A 20053-nucleotide genomic window follows, 5' to 3' on the forward strand; every position below is an offset into this window, starting at 1 on the left:
TTTTGTTCATTCAAACATTCTGAAAATGTTTTTTTTAAAAAGCTCAGTTTTAACAGTTTTCTACTTACTCAAAAAATGTCGGGTTTAATTCGGGCTCGGGCTCAAAATGACAGTGTTGGGGAGAATGTGCATGGGCTCGGGCCGGGTCAACTGGATATTTTGGGCCCAATCTAAGCTCTACACTAGACGGGTATGAAAATTCACTGAATCTAACTACAAAATTGCTGGATAAGTTTGTAACACTGAGGTCACTGAGTCAGGTAGCTAGTTCAGATAATGTTACTATCCTAGCCCTGTATCTGGAAAATATTCATTAATAAACAGAGTAAACTGATGTCAAGCATTTATGTTAATAGAGCGAAAAATGAACTTAAACCTGCCGTTTGTTGGCTCCCTGATGGTCTGATGCGAACTGGGCCTGTGTTTAAGTTCCTCTCAGATTCCAGTATATACAATATTATTTCTTCTTCAACTTCTACAGAAGTATTTTATTAAACAATAGTATCTATACTTCTACCTACAGAGTAATGAATAGAGATACTGATTCAGACTAACCCAGACTAAATATATTCCACTAAACACTAAAATACAAAATCCATTTTCTGGCAACTTAATTATCTAATTAGCAAAACAGACATTATAGGTGCAGTAGAGAAGGTTGAGAAAATATATTATATGAGCAAATCAACAAGATTAATAAATCTATTTTGGTAACAATAGGCTACACTAAAAAACAAAACTTAAAATTGTTTTACTTAAGGTGTTTTTTTTATTAAGTCAGCAGAACCAAAAATATTAAATTGCACTATAAACTATGGAAAACTAGTCGCCTAGTTTCTTGTTAAAAGTTGGCCTAACTAAATTTTTCGTGTTGCAAATTTTACAAATTATAGTTGAACTCTAGTTGAGGCTAAGATAACTACTCTGCTCTACTGCACATGCTCAGTTTTACTCTTTAGTTTAACGGGGTCTACTGAGCAATTCTGCAGGGTTTTTTTTTTTTTTTTTTTACATGATGTTGGCCAGGCTATTTGCATATTGGGCGTGTCCTCCCAATACCTCTCACTCACCATCAGTGTGTAGTCGTTCCCCACAGGCTGCTGCTTCTCTTGGGATTCCCATATGTTTTACACAATAACTGCCTGGTCTCAGTGTTGAAGGCTATAAGAGCAAGTTACTGTGTTTAGTGTAGCTGAGTGAGGTCATATCTGCATTACAGTAATAATACTTATAACATGACTGATGATAAGACACATAAGTAATAGTCATGAATTCTCAGTTGTTAACTTACATTAACAGAAGATGTGGGGTTGTGCTAGTTAAGTATGATTTATGTAAATTGCTTGATTTATTGTAAAAATGCTTTCTACTATAGCTGAAAAACTAATTTATCATACTTAAAATACGTTTTTGGATGAATGTAATTCTACAAGAAGTTGACAAAACTCAGAAAGTGTATTGCAAACCGTCGCATTGATTTTTTTATTCTTTTTTTGTTGACCCAAGGCTTTATTTTTTAGAGTGTACTTTGCACATCTTTGCATGGTGCTAACGTTAGCCTAGCTTCTCTAAAGCTTCTGCATGTTTTGGAGCAGCTGGTGGCAGATGGATGATGTTTACACACAGGATAAGAGTCTCATTTTAAAGATTGATCTCAGGTTTATATGAATCGATATCAGACTGTTTAAATGTAAAGTCGTTTTAAATAGAAAACATAATAGAAACACAGTAATTCAGTGTTATCACGGTTAACTCTCAGAGCGGTATCTGTCTCGACTCTGGAGGAATCTGGATGGTCAGTAAGTGTGGGATGATGGGTAAATAATCCGGCCCAGTAATTAGCTTCAGTTCACTCCCACCAGACCCAGACCATTAAAATATAATGGGTCTCTCTCTCTCTCTCTGTCTCTCTCTCTTTCTCTCGCTCTCTCTCTCTCTCCCTCTCAGAGTCTTGTCTAAAGCAGCACTTTTAAGATTGTGAAAGTGGATTTTTCCACATCGAGGCTGCAGCTGATAGTGAAGACGCCAGACACACTGCTCTCTCACCAACACCTCTATCAGAGAGAGAGACAGACAGAGAGAGAAATAGAGAGAGAGACAGAGAGAGAGGGAGACAAGTTTATACAAGTCAGAATACAGTAGGTCTATATTATATACAAAACATGTTTATTAAGTTTTTTACACAAAATCACTCTCACATAAAGATAAAGATCTGTCCAGCTCTATTCTATTACCGGTTTCAGTCTCTTTCAGACTGAGCCATTTGGGGGCTCTGACACTTTTATGCAAATAAGCTGTTCCTGGCCATATTTACGGCAAACACAAACAAGCTAGTTGATGCTTAACTGCGATTGAAGCACAAAACTCATTATTTGAAAGTTCTTACATCTTCTTCATTTGCAGACAGATCCCACAGATCCCTCCCTCAGAAAAAGTCTGCTGGCTAATTCTGCTGTGTACTGTCTGAGGTTTTCCATCAGCAGACTGAAATAGAAACGTTTCTTCAACTGATCTAATGGGCGGGGCTCTGTTGGGTGATGTCACAGTAAAGGAGTAGCTTCTAAACGGGCTCATAGAAGCAAATATTTCCTCACATCAAACTCTTTTAGCTAATTTACAGAAAAGGAATGGATGGGTGTATGTTTTTATGTGATTGGAGTGTTTACAGGGGCAGTCGAGACCCAAGTGGAAATACAGAAACATGCAAAAAGAGAGTTTTGCTTAATATTTTCTCTTTAAAATGTAAAAGTGTTGATAAAGTGACAGTCTGTAGGTTTGGGGGATTTGGGAATCTGGTGAGAATGTGTAATTTGCACGGATGAGTACTTTTAATGCAGGTTAACAGAGTGGGAGTGGAGCAGGCGGGGCATTTTTGAGTTGCTGCCCTCTAGTGGAAGCCTCCAGTAACACATGTATCACACAGCTTAACCCTTAGAACCCAATGGACAGATTTTCCATCCAAAATCTCACCTTGTGTTCTCAGCTTAATTACTCAGGAATCCCTTCACACATAAACATAATCCATATATGGTTAGAAAGGGCGGAGCTTACTCTTTCTAAAAATAGTGATGAATAACATTCCAGTGCGGTAAAGCTAAATCTACAAGAAACCCATTGAGATAAAAAACACCTAAAAAAGTGAAAAATCTCCTTCCCCAACCAATATTATTTACCTTTAGTGCTTCAAACATATTTATATGATGTTTCAAACCAAATAATATCAGTAAATAAAGACTCAAAAGTGTGAAACTACCTGCTTTACTCAAACTAAAGCTAGGTATGGTGTGCGCACTACTTATATTGTTTTTATGTTACTCGCACATTTTTACTAAGTAGTTTTTTTTGCACTAAACTAATTTTTTATTTATTTAGACTAAAAAGTTTATATTTTTGTATATATTTTTCTTTGTGTGTCCTGACTGATTAAAATACTGAAAGGTATAGGCTGCTCTGAGTGTCAGGTTTTGTATCCTAGAGGTGTGATTAAGAGCCCGATGCTGTTTCTCCATGTATTTGGTCAAAGTAATAATTAATAAACCATGTAATGAACTCAAATCATCAATATTATTATGTTTTTAACTCATAAACACTCTAGTCTAACCATTTTTGAAAAGATATCTTAGGTGTGAATATATTTTTAAAGTCTGTACATTCAAAAATAAGTAATAAAAAAAGAAACGTTTGGTAAAATTTTGAGTAAAACATGATCAGTTCCAGGAAAATATAACAATTCTGCTTCCTTATACGTGATTTTAAATGATGATATTTTTGAGCAGCCGTATGTCTTCTGGAGTAAAAGAGATCAGGGCATGTGTCTGTCTGATATAATTACTGTGTTATAAGACCTGAAAGAGGAACTGAAAACAAAAACGCAGAAAAAAAACCACAACAAAACAGCCTAGAGTTCAAAGGGTTAAACAATAAGTATATCTCTAGCCTAAGACCATGCAGAATTATAAATTTGAATATTTTAGCCCCTCCCACCTCAGGAATACTTAATATAAATACTTTACTATAAAAATGAGTGATGTGTTCATCAGACCCTGCAGCACCAGTGTGTTACGAGTTCTGTACTCTGGATCTGCTCTGAATGATCCGTCACTTTAAACATCTCCATCCCGACATCTACTGATTCAGACTGATCTGTGTGTGTGTGTGTGTGTGTGTGTGTGTCTGTGTCTGTGTAGGTTGCAGCCAAGAGAAGGGCATTGTGGGAGTAGGCTGGTGCTGGTTGGCTGGCTTGTAGTCAGAGAGAGAGAAAGAGAGAGAGAGGGAGAGATGTAGAGAAACACAGAGAGAGAGATGTAGAGAGAGAGAGAGAAAGACACAGAGAAAGAGAGATGTAGAGAGAGAGAAAGAGAGAGAGAGGGAGAGATGTAGAGAAACACAGAGAGAGAGAGAGTGAGAGAGAGAGAGAGAGAGAAAGACAGAGAGAAAGAGAGATGTAGAGAAAGAGAAAGATGGAGAGAGAGAAAGACAGAGAGAAAGAGAGATGTAGAGAAACACAGAGAGAGAGAGAGAGTGAGAGAGAGAGAGAGTGAAAGACACAGAGAAAGAGAGATGTAGAGAGAGAGAAAGATGGAGAGAGAGTGAGAGAGAGAGAGAGAGAGATGTAGAGAAACACAGAGAGAGAGAGATGTAGAGAGAGAGAGAAAGACACAGAGAAAGAGAGATGTAGAGAGAGAGAAAGATGGAGAGTGAGAGAGAGGTAGAGAAACACAGAGAGAGAGAGTGAGAGAGAAAGACAGAGAGAAAGAGAGATGTAGAGAAACACAGAGAGAGAGAGATGTAGAGAGAGAGAGAAAGATGGAGAGTGAGAGAGAGGTAGAGAAACACAGAGAGAGAGGGAGAGAGAGAGAAAGATGGAGAGTGAGAGAGAGAGAGAGATGTAGAGAAACACACAGAGAGAGAGAGAGAGAGAGAGAGAGAGATGAACAGTCTGTAATTAGCAGCTCAGCTGCATGCTACATTCCACCTCTGTAAATTACAGACTGGGCTGCCGATATGGCGTCTGGCCTCCAACACCAGACTCAGCAAACCTGCCTGACTGAGTTTATCCAGATCTCTCTCTCTCTCTCTCTTCTTTCTTCTCTCTTTCTCTTTCTCTCGTTCCGTCTCTTGCTCTGAAGCGTCTGACTGCTTATCTTTCTGCTTATCTTCCGTCTGAGCTGCTGTGTCTGTTTTTCTTTTTTTCTCTCTCTCCTTCTTTCTCTCTCTATATCTCTCTCTCTCTCCATCTGACTTGCCCACTCTCTCTCTTTCTTTCTCTGTCTCGCTCTTTCTCTCTCTCTCTCTCTCTCTCTGTTTTTAAAAGATTGGTGAAAACACGCATTTTAATTGATTATTAGTTTTTAGTATTACTCCGCCATGAGGAACATGAGCAGTTTGAGGATCTGTGGTGTTTTATGGACAGTATTTTAAGCTCAGTAGAAAATAAAGAAGCTCTTTTTGCAGAATTTTAACCTGAGCTGTGTCTGCTTTTTAACTTTAAAACCGGTCTTAAGCCTTCTGAGTTTTGTTTTATTGTTTTTATTGTTAGAATCTGAACACTGATTGATTTACCCCTCTAAATAATGGTTCAATAAAGTTGTTGCTAAAGTCAAATTCTCTCTCTGTCTCTCTCTCTCTCTGTCATTCCGTCTCTTGCTCTGAGCGTCTGTCTGTTTTTCTCTCTCTCTCTCTGTCTTTTTCTCTCAGTTCAGTTCAGTTCAAAAATGCTTTATTGTCATGACTGTAACAATGTACACTGTTGCCAAAACAATGAAACAATAAACAAACAAAAAGAAAAGAAGTTTACAAAATCATACACATTAATACTGACAATAATAATGAAGTGATTAATAAAGTTATATAAGTTATATAACAATGACTAGTGATTAGTGTGACTGGTTGCTCCTTAGGTTCTGAAAGGCTGCAATGTAGAGAGTGATGCTGAGAGTGTGATGATTTCACTCTTCTCTCCTAATAAATATCTCTCTCTCTTTCTTTCTTTCTTTCTTTCTTTCTTTCTTTCTCTTTCTCTCTCTCATTCTGTCTATTACTGTATATAAACATGGACAATGTGGCCCAATTCTCTTCAAGTCTGTAGAAATATCTGTTATTTGTCATGTAGACCCGCCCCCTTCTCCCATAGCAACCTTTTGTCTCAGGCCGCCTTCATTGAGTTTACAGAGCAGCCATAAATAAAGTATATATATACTATCTTTACATTAGGGCTGCACTATATATCATTTAAGAGCTGTCATCATGATGCGCGCACGCAGGACGTGTGATGTCACTTAAGGCAATTAAATCAAACGCATAATGTTACAATGTTTTGATTCTTGACACAAGAAGAAGTAGATACACAGCGCTGTCTCTGTGTCTGTGTGAGTGACAGGCTGCTGCTGCCTGAGAAGCACGAGGGGGAGGGGCAGGAGTAAACACGGGGTAACCGCATGGCCTCCATCCACATGGTTGGGCACGTGCTTGTAAACGTGAGTGCGTGTGTAAAGCTGTGCTCCTCAGTCCAGCACAGTTTATCAGTGCAGATATTTCCAGTTACAGCTGAATTCACACTTTTAATCCCAGAAAAACAAACGCTCTTATTTACCTTTTAAAAGGCATTTAAATGCTGATTAAAGAGACGATTACTGTAGTTTTACTGTTTTCCTCGGAGTTTGAGAGCTCAGCGTTGACTCAGCTCTTGATTGGCCCGGGCGGGGCTGGTGATGTCATGGGCCCTGCATTGTTTAATATTGCGATATATGTTGTCGAAAAAAGTCCAATATTGTGCAGTCCTAATTTACATAAATCTTTTTTATGTAAACAAATTATTGTTTTATTATAATATTATATATTGTGTTTTTAAAAATTGATTATGGAGTATTGGAAAACAAAGAACAAAGTATCCTGATTTGATACAATATTGATTTCTTACACTACTAGCAGCAACACTCAGAATGCAACTGGATTAGAACCGTAATATGAACACAACAATACAAAAAACAGGAACTTTTTCCTGTTGGTGTGTACTCTGCATTACTTCAATTCCTGGTTAAAAAGCTCTCTCTCTCTCTCACACACACACACACACACACACACACCACACTCTTACATACACACCACACACACACAAAACACATATCAGCTGTTTTGCTTATGGCCAGCAGCAGTAGAGTTTCTCCTTACCTCACTTCCACAGCAGTGTGTGTGTGTGTGTGTGTGTGAGAGTGTGTGTGTGTGTAAATCTGTAATTGGTGCTGGTAGACTCCGCTCCCCGGCCCGGTCTCTGCTGGCCTCGGCCCGCATTGATTTGTTTTGATTTTGGTTCCTCTAGAGCCCCAGTACACACACACACACACACACACACACACACACACACACACACACACACTCATATATACACACACACACACACACACACACACACACACACACACACACTCATATATACACACACACATACACACACACACACACACACACACACACACACACACTCATATATACACACACACACACACACACACACACAGCATTCCTCACAGCTCCCTGTCGGCTGGGTGTTTTTTTTTAAATAACTATGTGTGTATGAGTGTGTGTGTGTGTATATGTGAGTGTGTGTGTGTGTGTGTGTGTGAGTGTGTGTGTGTGTGTGAGTGCAGATTATAATAGTAATAGTGGCTGAATTTTAGGTGAGTTTCTCCTGCTTTTGTTGGAGTAACTGTCTCTGCTCTCCACTAAAGACTTTCTACTAAATTTTGGGTTTGCACTGTTGTGAGGATTTGATTGCATTCTGCAACAAGAGTGTTGTTGGTGAGGTCAGACTCAAAGGACGTTAAATAATCACCCCTGAGAATAATCCCCAAATCCTCAACTCCACAACTCATCCCCAACTTATCCCCAACTCCACAACTCATCCCCAACTTATCTCCAACTCCACAACTCATACCCGACCTATCCCCAACTCCAAAACTCATCCCCAACTTATCTCCAACTCCACAACTCATCCCCAACTCCACAACTCATCCCCAACTCATCCCCAACTCCACAACTCATCCCCAACTCATCTCCAACTCCACAACTTATCAAACGTGTACTTAGAAAAGTCAAAATAAACTAAAATAGATTTTCTTTATTGTTTTGGTTTACAAGTGTAAGTCTATAAGCTGATCTAATTACTTATAGCGGATGGTGGATTAGCTGCAGTGGCTACGGCTAACTGGCGATGCTAACTGTATATCTGAACTAAATTAATCTCTGTGTTTAATAACAGATGAGTGTGTTTGTGCTGGTTAATGTTTGTAGATGCTGTGGTTTTATAGGATATGTGGATTATGACTATAGTTTACTCCAGTCTGTAGTTTAATATCTTTACAACACCAGAATGCAGCTGATGGTGCTAATGCTAATGCTAGCTAGGCTAACAGACTGCAGATGTTAATGGAGATGGCTAACGGCTAACTGGTGATGCTAACTGTATTCTGAACTAAATTAATCTCTGTTTTTAAGTTGTAACACCTTTACAACACCAGAATGCAGCTGTCGGTCCAATGCTAGCTAGGCTAACACCTGCTGGTGTTAATGGAGATGGCTAGCACTAACGGCTAACTGGCGATGCTAACTGTATTTCCGAGCTTTTCTTAATCAATAATGTTGAAAACACGCCTCGGTCAGATTCTAAATGATGTTGAAATACGTGACGGCTGGTCGTTTGTTCTGGTGCAACCGGAAAAAATAAAGGTCACACTCAGATTAGTCGCCTACAGGAATGATGATTGGTTGCAGCTCTAGATGTATAGTTTAGTATGTTACAGGATTACAGGAGCATCATTTGATCTGTGAGGGTTTTATGTATATATGTATATATATATATATATGTATATATATATATACATATATATATATATATATACGTGTATATATATATATGTATTATATATATATGTTTCTCTCGGTATTGAAGCGTTTCTCAGCGCTGGTATTTTCCCTGTGTTTCTCCATTACCTGTAAAGATGTGGAGCTGCAGCTTCCTGTTTATGTCAGCGTTTCCTGTCGGCAGGTCGTGTTATTTGTACACAGCTATCCGGCGGACGTTTACTGAGCCGAACACTGCGTGGGTCGTGTTCAGGCAGTGGACAGTGTTTTGATCAGGTCTCAGCTGCTGTTTCTTACCCAGAATCCTCTGGTTCCTATCTTCCTGTCTTAGTCATTTATTAAAACTTGGATTATACAGAAACCAGTCAAACGTTTGGACAAATCTTCAATTCAGTGTTTTTACGTTTTATTATTTTTCCCTACATAGTAAATGAAGAGTGAAGTGATCAAGACTATGAAGAAACACATAAGGAATCGTGAAGTAACTTAAAATCCTTTAATTTTCCCAAAAATCATCAGTCAGGTATTAAGGAGCAGTAAAGACACTCCACTGAAGTACATAAGAGTTATAAAGGAGTTTCAGTTTAGTTCTCCAGTACTGAAGCTAGCACTGCTGGAGCAGCATTAACTATAGCTGCTTACCATGCTAAGCGCTAGCTCTTTCACTCTCAGAGGTGAGTATATCAGACTGTAGTCTGCTTGTTTATCGTGTTAAAACAAGCTACATGGGACGAACCACTAGCTAATATTGCCATGGCTTAGGGTTCCTCAGTGTAGGGCTATCAAGTGTAGCACTGTTACTAGCGGTTAGCGGCTAATGCTATTGCTCCAGCCTTAGTGCAGGAGAAATTTGGGAAACTAAGCTTACTGTAAATAAACAGATGTGTTTTACTCACCCGAAAAAACTATAAAAATATGTTTTTTTGAAAGAAATCTGTATAGTTTAACATCCAGCATTCTTTTGACTTTTAAAGAAAAGGTTTTTTTTTTTTTTTTTTAAGAATTAGGAATTTAAGACACCCCTGTTCCTTACTAGTGTCGCATAGTGCACCTTATAATCTGGTGCAACTTATGTATTAACATATAGACCAGAAAATAGACGTTGATTGATAGTGTGCCTTATAATCCGGTTCGCTTTATAGTATGAAAAAAATACTTAAAAGTGTAAGTAATTTAAAAGTGTTAGGGAACCCAAAATACTGAAGTGTGAAGTATTTAGGTGCTCTTATCTGGGGAGCTGTTTGTTAACTTGCAGTTTCTGAGGCTGGTAACTCTTATCAACTTATCCTGTACAACAGAGGAAACCTTTCCTGGAGCGGTCCTGATGAGTGCCAGTTTCATCATAATGTAAAAAAATATGTAAATATAAAGCTTTCTGAAGACGTACGATGAGATAAACCCTAAAGTTAACTAGTTAATCAGCAGCAGCAGTTAGGTTGCTGAACTTCAACACTCCACTGCTATAACACTATACATCTGTATCGGGTGAATGAAGGATTTCCCAATTATTTTATTGTTCAAAAGAGAAGGGTTACACTCAAAAACAGAGTAGGGTACAAAAGAGAAATGAGATTGGGTCTTAATGTCCCTTAGTATAAACAGTCAGGCTATATATATATATATATATATATATATATATATATATATATATATATATATATATATATATATATATATATATATATATATATATATATATATGCTGGTAAATGTATTTTTCCGTTATATTTCACATGTTTAAGCTCCCTCTGCATGGTGGGGGGAGGAGTTCTCTACATTATAATTGTAGTCTGTCTCTGAGGGCTTTATTTAAGGTCAGGTTCTAGTTTAATTTGACTTTAATACACGTTTAAGTGAACATTATGTAAAGATAAGCTGACCCTCTATATTATATAGATCATCAGTAAGTGTTTTATTAAGAGTGAAGATAAGAAATAAGTATAATGTGCTGTAAATGAGACAGAGAGCAAACGGATGATGATTCACATTATAAGAGAAATTATTTAAATTTTGGCCGTATATGATGATATTATTAGTTATCAGCTTAAGGCGAGCAATGGTGAACATTAGTGTCACGTAGATAAGAGATGAGCCACTGTAATAACTGCTGTCTCAGTCTCACCGGGGTTCAGGGTCAATGTCTTTTATTGGACTTTTTTTTTATATATCTCCCCTTAGACACCATTACACACCATCATTCACAGCTATACACGATCACATACTATTACACACTATCATTCACTATTATACACTATTATATACTATTACACACTATCATTCACTATTATACACTATTATATACTATTACACACTATCATTCACTATAATACACTATTATATACTATTACACACTATCATTCACTACTATACACTATTATATACTATTACACACTATCATTCACTATTATACACTATTATATACTATTACACACTATCATTCACTATTATACACTATTATATACTATTACACACTATCATTCACTATAATACACTATTATATACTATTACACACTATAATTCACTACTATACACTATTATATACTATTACACACTATCATTCACTATTATACACTATTATATACTATTACACACTATAATTCACTATTATACACTATTATATACTATTACACACTATCATTCACTATAATACACTATTATATACTATTACACACTATAATTCACTATTATACACTATTATATACTATTACACACTATAATTCACTATTATACACTATTATATACTATTACACACTATCATTCACTATAATACACTATTATATACTATTACACACTATAATTCACTATTATACACTATTATATACTATTACACACTATAATTCACTATTATACACTATTATATACTATTACACACTATCATTCACTATAATACACTATTATATACTATTACACACTATAATTCACTACTATACACTATTACATACTATTACACACTATCATTCACTATAATACACTATTATATACTATTACACACTATCATTCACTATAATACACTATTATATACTATTACACACTATCATTCACTATAATACACTATTATATACTATTACACACTATAATTCACTACTATACACTATTATACACTATTATATACTATTACACACTATCATTCACTATAATACACTATTATATACTATTACACACTATAATTCACTACTATACATTATTATACACTATTATATACTATTACACACTATCATTCACTATAATACACTATTATATACTATTACACACTATCATTCACTATTATACACCATTATATACTATTACACACTATAATTCACTACTATACACTATTACATACTATTACACACTATCATTCACTATAATACACTATTATATACTATTACACACTATCATTCACTATAATACACTATTATATACTATTACACACTATAATTCACTACTATACATTATTATACACTATTATATACTATTACACACTATCATTCACTATAATACACTATTATATACTATTACACACTATCATTCACTATTATACACCATTATATACTATTACACACTATAATTCACTACTATACACTATTACATACTATTACACACTATCATTCACTATAATACACTATTATATACTATTACACACTATCATTCACTATTATACACCATTATATACTATTACACACTATAATTTACTACTATACACTATTATACACTATTATATACTATTACACACTATCATTCCCTATTATACACTATTATATATTATTACACACTATCATTCACTATTATACACCATTATATACTATTACACACTATCATTCCCTATTATACACTATTATATATTATTATACACTATTACACACTACCATTTACTACTATACACTACTACACATTATTATACACTATTATACACTATCTTGCACTATTACACACTATTCACTATTATACACTTTAATATACTATCACACACTATTATACACTATTATACACTGTCATGCACTGTCATACACTTACTTTCTATTACACACTATTATACACTATCATACATTATTACACAATATTATACACTATTACTCACTATTATACAGTATCATACACTGTAATACACTATTACACTATCATACACTATTATGCACTATTACTCACTATTACACATTATCATACACGTCAAAATACTATTACAAACTATTACAAAGTCCATCAAAGCCCTTGTGATGAAACTGGCTCTCACCAGGACCACCCTGAAATGATATATTGTATACTTCTGGCCTTTCTTTGTGTATCTCAGTCCTGATGATGAGTAAATAGAGTTTTGTGAATAATTATTTTGTATACACAGAGTCTATAGAAGCTTTTGGATTATTGGGATTTTGGGGGGATTTTATGATATTGGGAAAAGTACATTGATTGAAGCTCTGAATGAAGGCCTGTGATTGGTCCATGCGGCTCTGACTCTGTTATAATACCGAGTTGAGAGACGGTGTTACGGGTTGGAGGGGGGTGAGATGCGAGAGATGGGCGGAGTCCAGACAGACTTCCTGTTCTCAGCAGGAGCCGGATCAAGCCGACGGCCAAGTGTTATTCCTCACCAGCCAAACGCCTGATCTGTGTGTCAACAGTACCATTCAGATCTGTCTGAAATCATTACATTCCCACCACTAACAAACCATACCAACTCACCCCACTATACCATCTTATCCACCCCACCACCAACAAACCACTAACCATTCCACTCCACCATACCACCTCAACCACCCCACCATACCACCTCAACCACCAAATCACTCCACTACCAATCCACCATAACCACCTCAACCACCAAACCACCCAACCATAACCACCTCAACCACAGCCATTTCCGCCACCAACAAACCACTACCACACCACCTTAACCACCAAACCAGCCTACCATACCACCTCAACCACCAAACCACCCCACTACCAAACCACTCCACCACCACACCACTTCAATTACCCTATCAACAAACCCCTACCAAACTTCTTCAGCCCCAGACTACTTCAACTACCAAACCAACAAACCACCACCAAACCTCTCCACTGAAAATAACACCCCACCATACCACTTTAACAACCCTACCAACAAACCACCACCAAACCACCACCATAGAACTTTAATCATCAAACCACCCCATCATAACCACCCCAGCCACCAAACCACCCCACCTCAACCACCAAACCACCCCATAACCACCTCAACTACCCTACCAACAAACCACCACCAAACCACCCCACCATAGACCCTCAACCACCAAACCTATCCTCTACAAAAACCACCCCACCATACCACGTCAACGACCCTACCAACAAACCACCACCAAACCACTCCATCTCCAAACCATCCCACTATACCACCTCAACCACCAAACCTCTACACAACTAAACAACTCCACCATACCACCTCAACCACCAAACCACCCCATCATAACCGCCCCAACTACCAAACCACCTCACCATAACCACCCCAACTACCAAACCACCCCACCATAACCACCCCAACCACCAAACCACCCCACCTCAACCACCAAACCACCCCACCACCTCAACTACCCTACCAACCAACGACCACCAAACCACCCCACCATAGACCCTCAACTACCAAACCTATCCTCTACAAAAACCACCCCACCATACCACTTCAACAACCCTACCAACAAACCACCACCAAACCACTCCATCTCAAAACCACCCCACCATAACCACCCCAACTACCAAACCACCCCACCATACCACCTCAACCATCACTGTACCTCAATACTCTCATTCTACCTCACTCTGTTTATTCTATCACTATCTACATCACTCTACCTCACAACCTTTAAGACACTCGACTTCACTCTACCTTTCTCTTTCTACCTTTATCTACCTTCAGATTGTCTGTGTTTTTTTTTTCTGCAGCTCTTCCACACAGTGTGTTTAACCGGATCTCCTGTTCAGTGTAAAGGCTGGAGTTCTGTAACCTGATTTACCATATTTTTCACACTATAAGCTGCACTTAAAATCCTTTAATTTTCCCAAAATTCATCAGAGCTGTTTATAATCCGGTGTTCCTTATGCATGAATTCTATCAGTCGGGTATTAAGGAGCAGTAAAGACACTCCACTGAAGTACAGAGTTATACAGGAGTTTCAGTTTAGTTCTCCAGCACCCAGACTGGAGCAGTATTAGCATTAGCTGCTAACTGCACTAAGCGTTAGCTCTTTTGCCGTTCAGAGGAAAGTATATCTGCCTGTAGCCTGCTGCTAACCCTGGCTATCACTGCTGGAGCAGCATTAGCATTACCTGCTAACCGCCTGTGTAGATTAACATCCAGCACTCAATTAACTGCAATGCGCCTTATAATGCAACAAATACGGTACTGTGTTGCTTGTTTCCGTGTCGAGACGGATCTGTTGATGTAATTCTTTGTGATGTGGTGACCAGACTGTCACTTCATTATTCACCGGTGTGTGTGTGTGAGTGTGTGTGTGTGTGTTTGTGTACAGACTAAAGATGAAAGCTGATAGCTGTGTCAGTGGGATGGATGAACTTTGTCTTGTCAGCTTTATAGTTTTATTGTTGGCATTCCGCAGCGTTCACTATCGTACACAATCTGTTCACATTTGCATTCTTCTTCACTGGTGATCTGATGAGCTCAGTGCTTTCCTGGTGTTACTGGGAGAAATGGGGGTAAACTGGTGAGGGTGCTGAAAGCAGCAGACTTTTAAAAGCAGGAGGAAACGGCAGTAAAACAGACTCTGGATTAAACTGGATTTTATCTAGAAAGCTAAATACTGTTTACTGTTACAGTTACAGTATAATAATACTCTTCCCCTACTGTAATATTACTGTATATCAGTGAAGATCATAGCAGCAGCCTTCGTTTCTCAGTTTCTCTCTGAATATAAATAATTTAGCAATAATACACTCAAGGTTTGTGATATAAATTGTAATATTAGCACTGCTGTGCTGCGGTCGTAGATCAGCAATATTACACGTTATAGCAGGAATCTCGAGTGTATTATTGTGATTATACCACAGTTCTGTTATCACTGTTTATTGAAAGATTTTAAAGAGTTAAAGAGGAGGAGAACATAGGATCTGTTTGATTATAAACCAAAACTCTGCCAGTTAAAATAGTTCCATTGCTGCTCTGTTTGTTTGTAGCTGTGCTGTTTGGTTTGTAAGCGCTGTATCATTGCTAGGTTACCTATATGTGGCGGAGCAATACAGTAATACATGCATGGAGAGCATCGGTTACAGTACATTACCGGCTGATAATGGTAGAACTCATAGAACACCTCTCAGCCAATCATATTGCAGGGTCACAACTTACTGTGGTATAATATCTAATTTAATAGTTATTAATCATGTAGTCCTATCATAGATTCAAGTCATCTATATTAAAAAATGCTGTAATTCACACTGTGTAAATACCCAGCCTTTAGACTATTTTTTGTATTTTTGATCAGATGCAGTATACAGTACTGTAAAAGCTCAGCCTCTCTTACATGCCAAAAGTCATGGGACAGCAGTATGTAAAATACTGGGGGAAAGGATGTAATGTGGTGATGTTTGGAGGCATCGGTAAATGTGGAAATGTGAGCAAACAAGAGGTGAAAACTCTGGTGCTCGTCAGGTGGTTGTTACGGTGTTGCTAGGTGGTTGCTATAGTATTGCTAATTGATTGCAAGGTGATTACTATGGTATTTATAAGTGGTTTCATGGTTTATCTGGTGTTATTCATGGTCTTATAAAATGTTGGTTTCTAAAATGTTGATAGGTGATTGTTATGGTTTTACAGGTTGTTGCTAAGTGATCACTACAGTTTACAACATGGTTGTTATGGTGTTATGGTGGATTGTCGATCACTATGGTTGAGCCTGTGGCCGTTATGGAGTTGCTAGTTTGTCACTGTCATATGGTATCTCAGGTGATCGCTAGATGTTTCTTATGTGGTTATTAGAGGTGTGCCAAAAAATCGATTCACATAAGAATCTTGATTCTCATTTACTACGATTCAGAATCGATTTAAAATGTCCCAAAATCGATTCTGAGGGGCGGGTTTTAGACTGATTTTGGGCTGGGTATTTTTGTTGGACCTGGCAACCCTGGGCATAGCGCTTGTCCCTTTGGAGATCTTCCAGACACACACAGAGCGTAGGTGTTTGAGAATCACCGGTAAGATGGCAGAACAAGCACTATATTACCTTAGATTAACGTGTAGTTTCAATGTTTTATGGCAGAATGCTTCATAACAAGCATAAAAAAGATCGCTAGTAGTTAGTTTCAGTAACTGTTAGCTAGCTAATTAGCTAACTTTCCAGTTCCACCTTAAATAACGCTACAGGTGGCAGCGGGCTGCAGCATTTAAGGCGGAACGGAAAAATAACAATAAGCTAATCAGAGCTAATTTCAGCTCCTCATCACAGAGGAATTAAGGAATGGACAATATGAATTAATTTCTCCACCTCCTGCCCCCTTTCTGAAGAAATACAACCACCTTAAATTAACTAGTTAATCAGCAGCTGCTCCTGAACTTTAGCGCTCCACTGCTATCATCACATCAGCCCAGCAGCGTCACCTACACACCACCGCTAGTAGCCTGGTAATAAAGCAGTGTTATTTATTATTTATTTATTGTTCATTAACGTCATTGTGATATCCCAGTGATTCCACTGTCACTGAGGACCCACATTCCTGCACATTTTATTGTTTTTGTAACACATTACTTGCTCCAGGACCAGTGTATATTATGGAGGGTTTTTTTTCAATACGATTCATAAGCCAGAAGCAGAAATATTTATAATTCAAATCGTTTTGAATCAAAAATCGATTTTGAATCGAATCGTGGCCCCCAAAATCGGAATCGAATCGAATCGTGAGATAGTAATCGATTCCCACCCCTAGTGGTTATGTAGTAATGATAGGTGGTTGTTAAGGTTTTCCAGGTTGTTGCTATGGTGTTGCTAGGTGATCACTATGGCTTACAACACTGTTGTTATTGTGTTGGTAGGTGGTAACTATGGTATGTCTGGTGGTTGCTATGGTGTTGGAAGATGATTGATGGTAGATATTTGCTGAGTGGTTGTTCAAGTAATGATAGGTGGTTGTTATGGTTTTTCAGGTTGTTGCTATGGTGTTGATAGTTGATCACTATTGTTTACAACGTAGTTGTAAACTGGACACATAACTAATTGAATACATTGAGTAGCAACATAAAAAATAGATCTGATGTCATGAATATTGCCGTTATTGTGATATAGATTTTTTTTATTGTGTCAAACATTTTTGCAATATTTTTGTGTACGATTTGATGTATATTGTACGATAAGGTCCCACACCCTCATCATTATTAGCTTTATTCACCGTCTCTGCTCTCAGTTCTCCAGGCGTGTCTCAGCTGGTTGATTTCCCTCATTGCAGTTTTCATTGTGCAGAGTTACGGCTGGTTGTGGGGTTAAATCCCCTTCAGCTCAGGATTCAGCAGATTAATAATTAAGCCCGGCCTTTAACCTCGGCTCGGTCCAGCCGGGCCGGATCAGCTCCCGGCACCGGTTCAGCTCCATACTGTCAACACCTCACAATACTCTATAATACACTATATAAATACAGTAAAATCAGGATTCTTACTCATTTTTACCTCTGTGAGTTTCATTATTGGAGGTGATACACTGTATAAAGTGGGGATGGGATCATAGGGTATCTCCTAAATACTCCTAAATAATCAAATACCAGGAATTATGGATTTATTGGTTTCAATTTTACACAATTTAACAACCAGTATTCTTCACCATAGGTTTATTATCCCTAATGAAGCAGTAACTATAGTAGGTCAAATTGGGGGGTGGGGCTTAAGCAATTTAGAGTACATATGTTCCAGTAAAATTATCAATATTTGATGACATGTATTGACAATATCACTATACCCATATTTTGTTTAATCGCATTGTGATGCTCATTGCTATCTTACAGCGTATTTTCACTCCTATTTTCCTCCTGTCTGGTTTAAACAGCAGCAGATCTTCTGAATATATCTACACTGATGGGCGTGGTGTTCTGGAAATGAGGTGTGTTCAGGTACATTTCAGGAGTTTTGCTTGTTTATCTTGGTAACAGAAAACACAAACACGCTATCTCGGTAAAACAGGCGCTGTGCCGAGCCGAGCGTACACCCCCACTTATTACACACACATGAACACACAGCAGCACAAACCCAACTTTTACATCAACAATAAACAGAATAGTAAATAAAATAACATTGCTGTTCCCGTAAATGAGCTGCTGGAGCTCCTTCACAGCGTCAACCAGCAGCTCAGTTTCCTCTGCTGAGAAGAGTTTGTTGAACACGTCCAGGTAGCTGCACCGTTACAATAGCAATCCACCAAAGACAGAGCTCACCTGATCTACTCTTAAAGAGAATGATGAGCAAGAGACACTCTGATTTTATGTCAATTTGTGCATGGTTTTTGCTCGTTTTGAGGCAAGCAAGATGTACTTTTCTTGTCTTTACGATAGCAAAGACACGTGGACATGCCCTAAATCAAGCTGCATGGTACACGGTTGATGGCTCTGAAAGAATAAAGAGCAGAGGGAGGGGCATTTCCTTGTACCTTCTCCCCTTTAGCTCCGCCCCCTGGGAATTATGATACCAGCTGTGCCCTGTCCTACTGTCCTCTCTCTTTCTCTCTCTCTCACTCTGTATCTCTCTCTCTCTCTCTCTCTCTCTCTCTCTCTCTCTCTCTCTCTCTTGCACACACTCTCTATCTCTCTCTCTCTATCTCTCTCTCTCTCTCTCTCTTCATCTCACTCTTTCCCTCACTCTCTCTCTCTTCATCTCACTCTTTCCCTCACTCTCTCTCGCTCACACACTGTCATTTTCTCTCTTCCTTTCTGTTTATCCTTCTCTTACTCTTTCTCTCTTTCCCTATCTATCCCCCTCTCACTCTCTATCTTTCTCTCTCTCTCTCTCTCTCCCACTCGATCTCTCGCACACAGACTCTCTCTCTCTATCCCTCTTTCACTCTGTCTTTCTCTCTCTCTCTATCCCTATCCCTCTTTCACTCTTTCTTTTTCTTTCTCTTACTCTCTCTCTCTATGTATATGTCTATCACTCTCTTGCTCTATCATGCAAACACACTCTATCTCTCTCTCCTCCTCATCTTCCTCTCTCTCCCTGTTTCTCTGTGTCTCAGACTCTCTCACTATTTCTTTCTTT

General features: G+C 38.0%; 1 protein-coding gene across 1 annotated transcript in view; it reads left to right on the forward strand.

Moving 5' to 3' along the window:
* The window catches only part of dok4 (docking protein 4), a 68181-nt gene that overhangs the window by 4869 nt on the left and 43259 nt on the right, over positions 1-20053 (forward strand). The gene's annotated exons all lie outside the window — the stretch shown is intronic.

Source organism: Astyanax mexicanus, chromosome 16 (genome assembly GCF_023375975.1).
Source record: "Astyanax mexicanus isolate ESR-SI-001 chromosome 16, AstMex3_surface, whole genome shotgun sequence".
Taxonomy (NCBI): Eukaryota; Metazoa; Chordata; class Actinopteri; order Characiformes; family Acestrorhamphidae; genus Astyanax; species Astyanax mexicanus.